This window comes from Urocampus carinirostris, unplaced genomic scaffold (genome assembly GCF_059441175.1).
Source record: "Urocampus carinirostris isolate Australia breed hairy pipefish unplaced genomic scaffold, RoL_Ucar_1.0 HiC_scaffold_22, whole genome shotgun sequence".
Taxonomy (NCBI): Eukaryota; Metazoa; Chordata; class Actinopteri; order Syngnathiformes; family Syngnathidae; genus Urocampus; species Urocampus carinirostris.
Genome location: NW_028283129.1, coordinates 408,628 through 418,174, shown reverse-complemented (window position 1 = coordinate 418,174; position 9,547 = coordinate 408,628). Strand labels below are relative to the sequence as shown.

The 9,547-nt window shown below is 45.1% G+C and overlaps 1 protein-coding gene across 6 annotated transcripts in view; it reads left to right on the top strand.

The window, feature by feature from the left end:
- Positions 1–5,667: 5,667 nt before the first annotated feature.
- LOC148345867 (uncharacterized) overlaps positions 5,668–9,547 on the top strand; it is a 93,138-nt gene continuing 89,258 nt past the window's right edge. For 3 of the 6 annotated variants that reach the window (XM_088325787.1, XM_088325790.1, XM_088325786.1), the window contains exon 1: positions 5,668–5,827. The gene's annotated coding sequence lies outside the window, so the exon portion shown is untranslated. The remainder of the gene's footprint in view (positions 5,828–9,547) is intronic. The other 3 variants (XM_088325789.1, XM_088325788.1, XM_088325791.1) reach the window with 2 other exon arrangements.

Below are 9,547 nucleotides of genomic sequence, written 5' to 3'. Positions count from 1 at the left end.
AAAACGCAACCGAAGGGCACTCATTAAATCGGCGGCCGTTCATTTTGAACGGCTTGATGTATTTCCAATGATAGCTGCATTGCCGCAAAAATGCCACTGGAGGAGACTCTTTAAATCGGCGGCTGTTCATTTCCGACGGCTGGATGTATTTCCAATGGTAGCTATATTGGGGCAAAAATGCCAACGGATGGCACTCATTAAATCGAAACCGTTGATTTTCAACGGCTCAATGTAATTCCAATTGTAGCTGCATTGCCACAAAAACGCCAACTGACTGGACTCATTAAATCGGTGGCCGTTCATTTCGAATGGCTGGATGTAATTCCAATGGTAGCTGCATTGCCGCAAACAGGCCACCGGAGGGAGCTCATTAAATGGCGGCCGTTCATTTCCATCGGCTCAATGTATTTTTAATGGTAGCTGCATTGCCCAAACAAAGCCACCGGAGGGCACTCATTTAATCGGCGGCTGTTCATTTCCGATGGCTGGATGTATTTCCAATGGTAGCTGTATTGGGGCAAAAATGCCAACGGAGGGCACTCATTAAATCGGTGGCCGTTACTTTCCAACGGCTCAATGTATTTCCAATGGTAGCTGCATTGCCACAAAAACGCCAACTGAGGGGATTCATTAAATCGGTGGCCGTTCATTTCGAATGGCTGGATGTATTTCCAATGGTAGCTGCATTGACCCAAAAACGCCACCTGAGAGCACTCATTAAATGGGCGGCTGTTCATTTCGAATGGCTGGATGTATTTCCAATGGTAGCTGCATTGCCGCAAAAACGCCACCGGGGGGGTATCATTCAATCGGCTGCCGTTCATTTCCAACGGCTGGATGTATTTCCAATGGTAGCTGCATTGCCCCAAAATACCACTGGAGGGAACACATTGAATGGGCAGGCGTTCATTTCCAACGGCTGGATGTATTTCCAATGGTAGCTGCATTGCCGCAAAAACTGCACCGGAGGGCACTCATTGAATTGGGCGCTGTTCATCTCCAAAGGCTCGATTTATTTCCAATGGTAGCAGTGTGGCCGCAAAAACGCCACCAGAGGGCACTCATTAAATAGGCGGTTGTTCATTTCAAACGGCGGGATGTACTTCCAAGGGTAGCTGCACTGCCGCAAAAACGCCACCTGAGGGCACTCATTAAATTGGCGGGCGTTCATTTCCAACGGCTGGATGTATTTCCAATGGTAGCTGCATTGCCGCAAAAACGCCACCGGAGGGAGCTCATTAAATCGGCGGCCGTTCATTTCGAATGGCTGGATGTATTTCCAATGGTAGCTGCATTGACCCAAAAACGCCACCTGAGAGCACTCATTAAATGGGCAGCTGTTCATTTCGAATGGCTGGATGTATTTCCAATGGTAGCTGCATTGCCGCAAAAACGCCACCGGGGGGGTATCATTCAATCGGCTGCCGTTCATTTCCAACGGCTGGATGTATTTCCAATGGTAGCTGCATTGCCCCAAAATACCACTGGAGGGAACACATTGAATGGGCAGGCGTTCATTTCCAACGGCTGGATGTATTTCCAATGGTAGCTGCATTGCCCCATCAACGCCAACAGAGGGCACTCTTTAAGTCAGCTGCCATTCATTTCGAAACGGCTGGATGTATTTGCAATGGTAGCTGCATTGCCCCATCAACGCCAACAGAGGGCACTCTTTAAGTCAGCTGCCATTCATTTCGAAACGGCTGGATGTATTTGCAATGGTAGCTGCATTGCCGCAAAAACGCCACCGGAGGGCACTCATTAAATAAGCAGCCGTTCATTTCCAACGGATGGATGTATTTCCAATGGTAGCTGCATTGCCCCAAAATACCACTGGAGGGAACACATTAAATGGGCAGGCGTTCATTTCGAAAGGCTGGATGTATTTCCAATGGTAGCTGCATTGCCGCAAAAACGCCACCGAAAGGCACTCTTTTAGTCAGCAGCCATTCATTTCGAACGGCTGGATGTATTTCCAATGGTAGCTGCATTGCCACAAAAATGCCAACTGAGGGGACTCATTAAATCGGTGGCCGTTCATTTTGAATGGCTGGATGATTTCCAATGGTAGCTGCATTGCTGCGAAAACGCCACCGAAGGGAGTTCATTAAATCGGCGGCCGTTCATTTCCACCGGCTCAATGTATTTTCAATGGTAGCTGCATTGCCCCAACAACGCCACCAGAGGGCACTCTTTAAGTAGCTGCCATTCATTTCGAACGGCTGGATGTATTTGCAATGGTTGCTGCATTGCCGCAAAAACGCCACCGGAGGGCACTCATTAAATTGGCAGCCATTCAATTCTAACGGCTGGATGTATTTAAAATGGTTTCTGCATTTCCGCGAAAACGCCACCGGTGGGTCCTCATTAAATCGGCGGCCGTTAATTTCGAACGGCTGGATGTATTACCAATGGTAGCTGCATTGCCGCAAAAACGCCTCCGGAGGACACACATTAAATGGGCGGGCGTGTATTTCCAATGGCTGGATGCATTTCCAATTGTAGCTGCATTGCCGCAAAATGCCACCGGAGGGCACTCATTAAATCGGGGGTTGTTCATTTCGAACGGCGGGATGTACTTCCAATGTTAGCTGCATTGTTGCAAAAACGCCACCTGAGGGCACTCATTAAATTGGCGCGCAATAATTTCCAACGGCTGGATGTATTTCCAATGGTAGCTGCATTGCTAAAAACGCCACCGGAGGGCAGTCATTAAATCGGCGGCCGTTAAATTCCAACGGCTGGATATATTTCCAATGGTAGCTACATTACCAGAAAATACGCCACCGGAGGGCACTCATTAAATCGGCGGCTGTTCATTTCTGACGGCTGGATGTATTTCCAATGAAGCTGTATTGGGGCAAAAATGCTAACGGAGGGCACTCATTAAATCGGTGGCTTATAATTTCCAACGGCTCAATGTATTTCCAATGGTAGCTGCATTGCCACAAAAACGCCAACTGAGGGCACTGATTAAATCGGTGGCCGTTCATTTCGAACGGCTGGATGTATGCTAATGGTAGCTGCATTGCCGCAAAAACGCCACCGGAGGGCACTCATTAAATCGGCGGCCGTTCATTTTGAATGGCTGGATGTCTTTCCAATGGTAGCTGCATTGCCGCAAAAACGCCACCGGAGGGAACTCATTGGTGGCCGTTGTTTGCCCAATTCCGACTCCCGTACAGAATCCCACCTCTCGCGTGAACGCACATTCTGCTCCGCTTCCAACAAAAGCGATCGTATTCTATATAAAACGCTTATTAAAACAATAAAGCGAGCTATTCATAACAATGGGGGTTGTCTAGATAATGCGTTTATTTAAACATTAAAGCGTGATCGTATTCTACAAAATGCGTTTGTTCATGCGGATGAAAAAGTCACCAACGTCAATGGACGCTTCCGACAAATGCAATCGTATTCTATATAATACGCTTTTTAAAAAAATAAAGCGAGCTAATTGTAATAATTGGGAGATCCTAGTCTATATAACGCGTGTATTCAAATAATAAAGTGCGATCGTATTCTACAAAATGCGATTGTTATCGTGGATGAAAAATTCACCAACGTCAATGTACGCTATGATTTCCGCAATCACAACTAATTGTACACAAATAGCATTTATTTGATGTACTATAATAGCCTTATGTAATGTCTTTTTTATTGTGAATGAAACCGTGGTTGCATTGGATCCCGCGGTGTAAACAAATGGTTGTTGTTTTTTTCATTTAAAATTGGACTTCCCTGCCTATACTGTTTGCAAAATAAGACACGCTTTAAACCTTATGTTTTGGGGTTTTGGGATCCAACTACAGAGGAATACCTCCACTTTGCGATGTGTTACTGAATAGGTGTTCGACAGATCTAGTTCGTTTTTATTACTACTATTAATAATAATAATAGTAGTATTATGAGAAACGTCTGAAAGTTTTCAAATTCACTGTGCTGACATATTGATGCCACAGAAGGTTACTCTACAAGTTACAAGTCTGTATCTCCAACAGAGTCTATTTTAGCAAGGTAGTCAGATTTTTGCCTGCCCAAATTCCCCCCGCTAACTCCTGAATAAAAACTCCAAATGACCACAAATTCACTGTGATGACTTATTGATGCCACAGGAGGTTGCTCTTGAAAGTACAAGTCTGTATCTCCAACAGAGTCTATTTTAGCACGGGAGTCAGATTTTGGTGGGTATGATGCCTGCCCATCCCCCCCCCCTGCTAACTCCTGAATTAAAACTCCAAATGACCCCAAATTCACTGTGCTGACTTATTGATGCCACAGAAGGTTACTCTAGAAATTACAAGTCTGTATCTCCAACAGAGTCTATTTTAGCAGGGGAGTCAGATTTTGGTAGGTAAGATGCCTGCCCATCCCCCCCCCCTGCTAACTCCTGAATTAAAACTCAAAATGACCCCAAATTCACTGTGCTGACTTATTGATGCCACAGAAGGTTACTCTAGAACAGGGGTCGGGAACCTATGGCTGGCGAGCCATATATGGCTCTTTCTATGAGTATCTGTGGCTCAGAGACCAATTTGATTGCATGCAAAATTTCTCCATCTTGTTCAAAACCGGAGTTGTCTATCCTATTCAGGTACACGTAGACCAAATCAAAACTAAATCCGAAGGTAACACTTCACAGTATATATAGGGCACGTTTTTCACTACAATTTACAGTCAAAGTGTCACACAAAAAAAGGGGGAAAAAAAACTCGTTTTGGCTGTACAACGCTAAAGAATCCTTTATTTAAAAGTTCACTATACAATCTGTGTTCAGTGTTCAGATACTTTATGATGAATCCACAGAACTGTAAATACGCCAAAACACCGGAAGAGAACTTAGTCATTTGATTGGGTGAGTGGGAGGGATGGGTGGAGCTATGCAAAAAGTACAAGCATTCCCTCCCATCTCTCGCCAAAGGTAAGCACATAAGGCTCCCTATTCTCAGAATGTTGTGACGTTTTTACAAAATAAATGCTTGCATCTGGTTTTGAAACCAATATGTATGAAAAAAAAAAGGTCAAAAGGAGTTGAACCGATCTTGAGTAATTGCAAGAAAGAGACAAGTTTAAAGTGGTCTGTTTGTTGAATTTGGGACAGGGGCTCTGGCATTATTCTCTTTTCATAATTTTTATCAAATCATCAAAAATAAATGTGCTGAAGACTAAGCTTTTGTCTGGGGCGCCGGTTTAGCAATTTAGTAAATTTGTCTTATAATATATGGTGTGGCTCTTTCCCAAAATAAAATTAATATTTTTTGCTTTTATGGCTCTTTGAGTCAAAAAGGTTCCCGACCCCTGCTCTAGAAGTTACAAGTTTGTATCTCCAACAGAGTCTATTTTAGCAGGGGAGTCAGATTTTTTTGCCTGCCCAAATCCTACCACCAATGCTAACTCCTGACTAAAAACTCCAAATGACCCCAAATTCACTGTGCTTACTTATTTATGCCACAGAAGGTTACTCTTCAAGTCACAAGTCTGTATCTCAAACAGGATCTATTTTAGCAGGGGAGTCAGATTTTGGCAGGTAAAATGCCTGCCCAATTTCTCCCCCCCCATGCTAACTCCTGAATTAAACCTCGGAATGACCCCAAGTGTGGTGTCGTGTAATACACTTCCTTTCCTGCGGTGTCGCTGTATACTAATGTGCAGCCTTGTACTTGTGCTTGAGAACTACCGAGGAAGAAGTTAAGTAGACACTCTATGAATGTACCGTCCGTGCCTGTCCTGAATCTATTACTACAATCCTACTACATAAACAACATATCGGCGACGAAGATGACTTGGATCAGAATCTCACAACCACTTGCTTTGCTTGAAACCCCAGGTGAGCGTACAATGTTGTACATCACGTGGATTTAGATGTTCGAAAATTAGCTGCTAGCATTGACTGCAAACAACATACCGGACAAACGAAAACGTGCACTACTGCTGCACTGTTCAGGCACAGAAGGTCAGAGAATTTTTCTTTCCCTTCCCGACACTGGCACTTCTTACAAATCCGCCTGTGATGCGCCAGAAAACTTTCTTTGTACCGAAGATGAATGTCGTGGCTGAGAGTAGCAAGTTCCGTCAGCGTGCTCAGAGACCGGTGTTGTGCCCTTTTCCGACTCCTATGCAAATTCCTCCCCCCCTCCGATTTTAAATGCAAAAAAACAACAATTTGTTTACACCGCGGGATCCAATGCAACCAGGGTTTCATTCATAATAAAAAAGACATTACATACGGATATTATAGTAAATCAAATAAATATTATTTGTGTACAATTAGTTGTGATTGCGGAAATCATAGCGTACAGTGACGTTGGTGACTTTTCCATCCGCTTTAACAAACGCATTTTGTAAAATACGATCGCGCTTTATTGTTTAAATAAACGTGTTATATAGACTAGGATCTCCCAATTATTATAATTAGCTCGCTTTATTTTTTTTAAAGCGTATTATATAGAATACGATCGCTTTTGTCGGAAGCGTACATTGACGTTGGTGACATTTTCATCCGCGTTAAAAAACGCAATTTGTAGAATAAGATCACGCTTTATTGTTTAAATAAACCCGTTATATAGACTAGGATCTCCCAATTATTATAATTAGCTCGCTTTATTGTTTTAATAAGCGTTTTATATAGAATACGATCAGGGGGGGAGGAATTTGCATAGGAGTCGGAAAAGGGCACAACACCGGGCGAGACGACTGGTCTGTTCATTGCTGCATTGAGGGAATTAATTACAAACTGTGACTTGGCACGTTTGCTGATGATATGATTAGGGATCAATTCATTGATCGAGGATCAGAGAACGCTTGCATTGCAGCAAAAACGCCACCGGAGGGCACTCATTAAATCGGCAGCCATTCATTTCCAACGGCTGGATCTATTTCCAATGGTAGCTGCATAGCAGCATAAACGCCACCGGAGGGATCTCATTAAATCGGTGGCCATTCATTTCAAACGGCTGGATGTATTTCCAATGGTAGCTGGCATGCCGCAAAAACGCCACCAGAAGGCACTCATCAAATTGGGCGCCGTTGATTTCCAGAGGCTCGATGTATTTCGAATGGTAGCTGCATTGCCGCAAAACGCCACCGAAGGGCACTCATTAAATCCGCGGTTGTTCATTTCGAACGGCGGGATGTACTTTCAATGGTAGCTGCATTGTAGCAAAAACGCCACCTGAGGGCACTCATTAAATCAGCGGTTGTTCATTTCCAGCGGCTGGATGTAATTCCAATGGTAGCTGCATTGCCGCAAAAACGCCACCGGAGGGCACTCATTAAATCGGCGGTTGTTCATTTCGAACGGCGGGATGTACTTCCAATGGTAGCTGCATTGCCGCAAAAACGCCACCTGAGGGCACTCATTAAATTGGCGGGCATTTATTTCCAACGGCTGGATGTATTTCCAATGGTAGCTGCATTGCCGCAAAAACGCCACCGGAGGGCAGTCATTAAATCGGAGGCCGTTAATTTCCAACGGCTGGTTGAATTTCCAATTGTAGCTGCATTGCCGCAAAAACACCACCGGAGGGTACTCATTAAATTGGTGGCCGTTCATTTCGAATGGCTGGATGTATTTCCAATGTTAGCTGCATTGCCGCGAAAACGCAACCGGAGGGAGCTCATTAAATAGCGGCCGTTCATTTCCAATGGCTCAATGTATTTTCAATGGTACCTGCATTTCCCCAACAACACCACCGGAGGGCACTCTTTAAGTCAGCTGCCATTCATTTCGAATGGCTGGATCTATTTCCAATGGCAGCTGCATTGCCGCAAAAACGTTACCGGAGGGCACTCATTAAATCGGCGGCCGTTCATTTCGAACGGCTGGATCTATTTCCAATGGTAGTTGCATTGCCGCAAAGACGCCACCGGAGGGCATACATTACATGGGCGGGCGTTCATTTCGAAAGATTGGATGTATTTCCAATGGTAGCTGCATTGCCCCAAAAATGCCACCGGAGGTACCTCATTATAGAGGCGGCCGTTCATTTCGAATCGCTGGATGTATTTCCAATGGTAGCTGTATTGCCAAAAAACGCCACCGGAGGGCACGCATTAAATAGGCGGCCGTTCATTTCGAAAGCCTGGATGTATTTCCAATGGTAGCTGCATTGCCTCAAAAACGTCACCGGAGGGCACTCATTAAATTGGTGGGTGTTCATTTCCAACAGCTCAATGTAGTTCCAAAGGTAGCTGCATTGCTGCAAAAACGCCACCGGGGGGTCTCATTCAATCGGTTGCTGTTAGTTTCCAACGGCTTGATGTATTTCCAATTGTAGCTGCATTGCAACAAAAACGCCACTGGAGGGAACTCATTAAAACGGCAGCTGTTCATTTCCAACGGCTGGATGTATTTCCAATGGTTGCACAGCATTGCCGCAAAAACTCCACCGGAGGGAACACATTAAATAGGCGGGCGTTCATTTCGAATCGCTGCATGCATTTCCAATGGTAGCTGCATTATCGCAAAAACGCCCCCGAAGGGCACTCATTAAATCGGCGGCCGTTCATTTCGAATGGCTGGATGTATTTCCAATGGTAGCTGCATTGCTGCAAAAATGCCACCGGAGGGCACTCATTAAATCGGCTGCCGTTCATTTCCAACGGATGGATGTATTTCCAATGGTAGCTGCATTGCCGCAAAAATGCCCCCGGAGGAAACTGATTAAATTGACGGCCGTTCATTTCGAACGGCTGGATGTATTTCCAATGGTATCTGCATTGCTTCAAAAACGCCAACAGAGGGCACTCATAAAATCGACGGCTGTTTATTTCCAACGGCTGGATGTATTTCCAATGGTCGCTGTATTGCCACAAAACGCCACCGGAGGGCACTCATTAAATCGGCGGTTGTTCATTTCGAACGGCGGGATGTACTTCCAATGGTAGCTGCATTGCCGCAAAAACGCCACCTGAGGGCACTCATTAAATTGGCGGTTGTTCATTTCCAAAGGCTGGATGTATTTCCAATGGTAGCTGCATTGCCGCAAAAACACCACCGGGGGCACTAATTAAATCGGCGGCAGTTCATTTTGAATGGCTGGATGTATTTCCAATGGTGGCTGAATTGACGCAAAAACGCCACCTGAGGGCACTCATTAAATCGACGGTTGTTCATTTCCAACGGCTCAATGTGTTTCCAATGGTAGCTGCATTGCCGCAAAAACGCCACCGGAGGGTTATCATTAAATCGGTGGGCATTCATTTCCAAATACTGAATGTATTTCCAATGTTAACTGCATTGCCGCAAAAACGCCACTGAGGGCATTCATTAAATTGGCGGCCGTTCATTTCCAACGGCTCAATGTATTTCCAATGGTAGCTGCATTGGCGCAAAAATGCCACCGGAGGGGACTCATTAAATCGGCAGCCTTTCATTTCCAAAGGTTAGATATATTTTCAATGGTAGCCTCATTGCAACAAAAACGCCACCGGAGGCACTATTAAATCGGCAGCCGTTCATTTCGAACGGCTGGATGTATTTCCAATGGTAGCTGCATTGCCGCAACAACGCCACCGGGGGCACTCATTAAATCGGCGGCAGTTCATT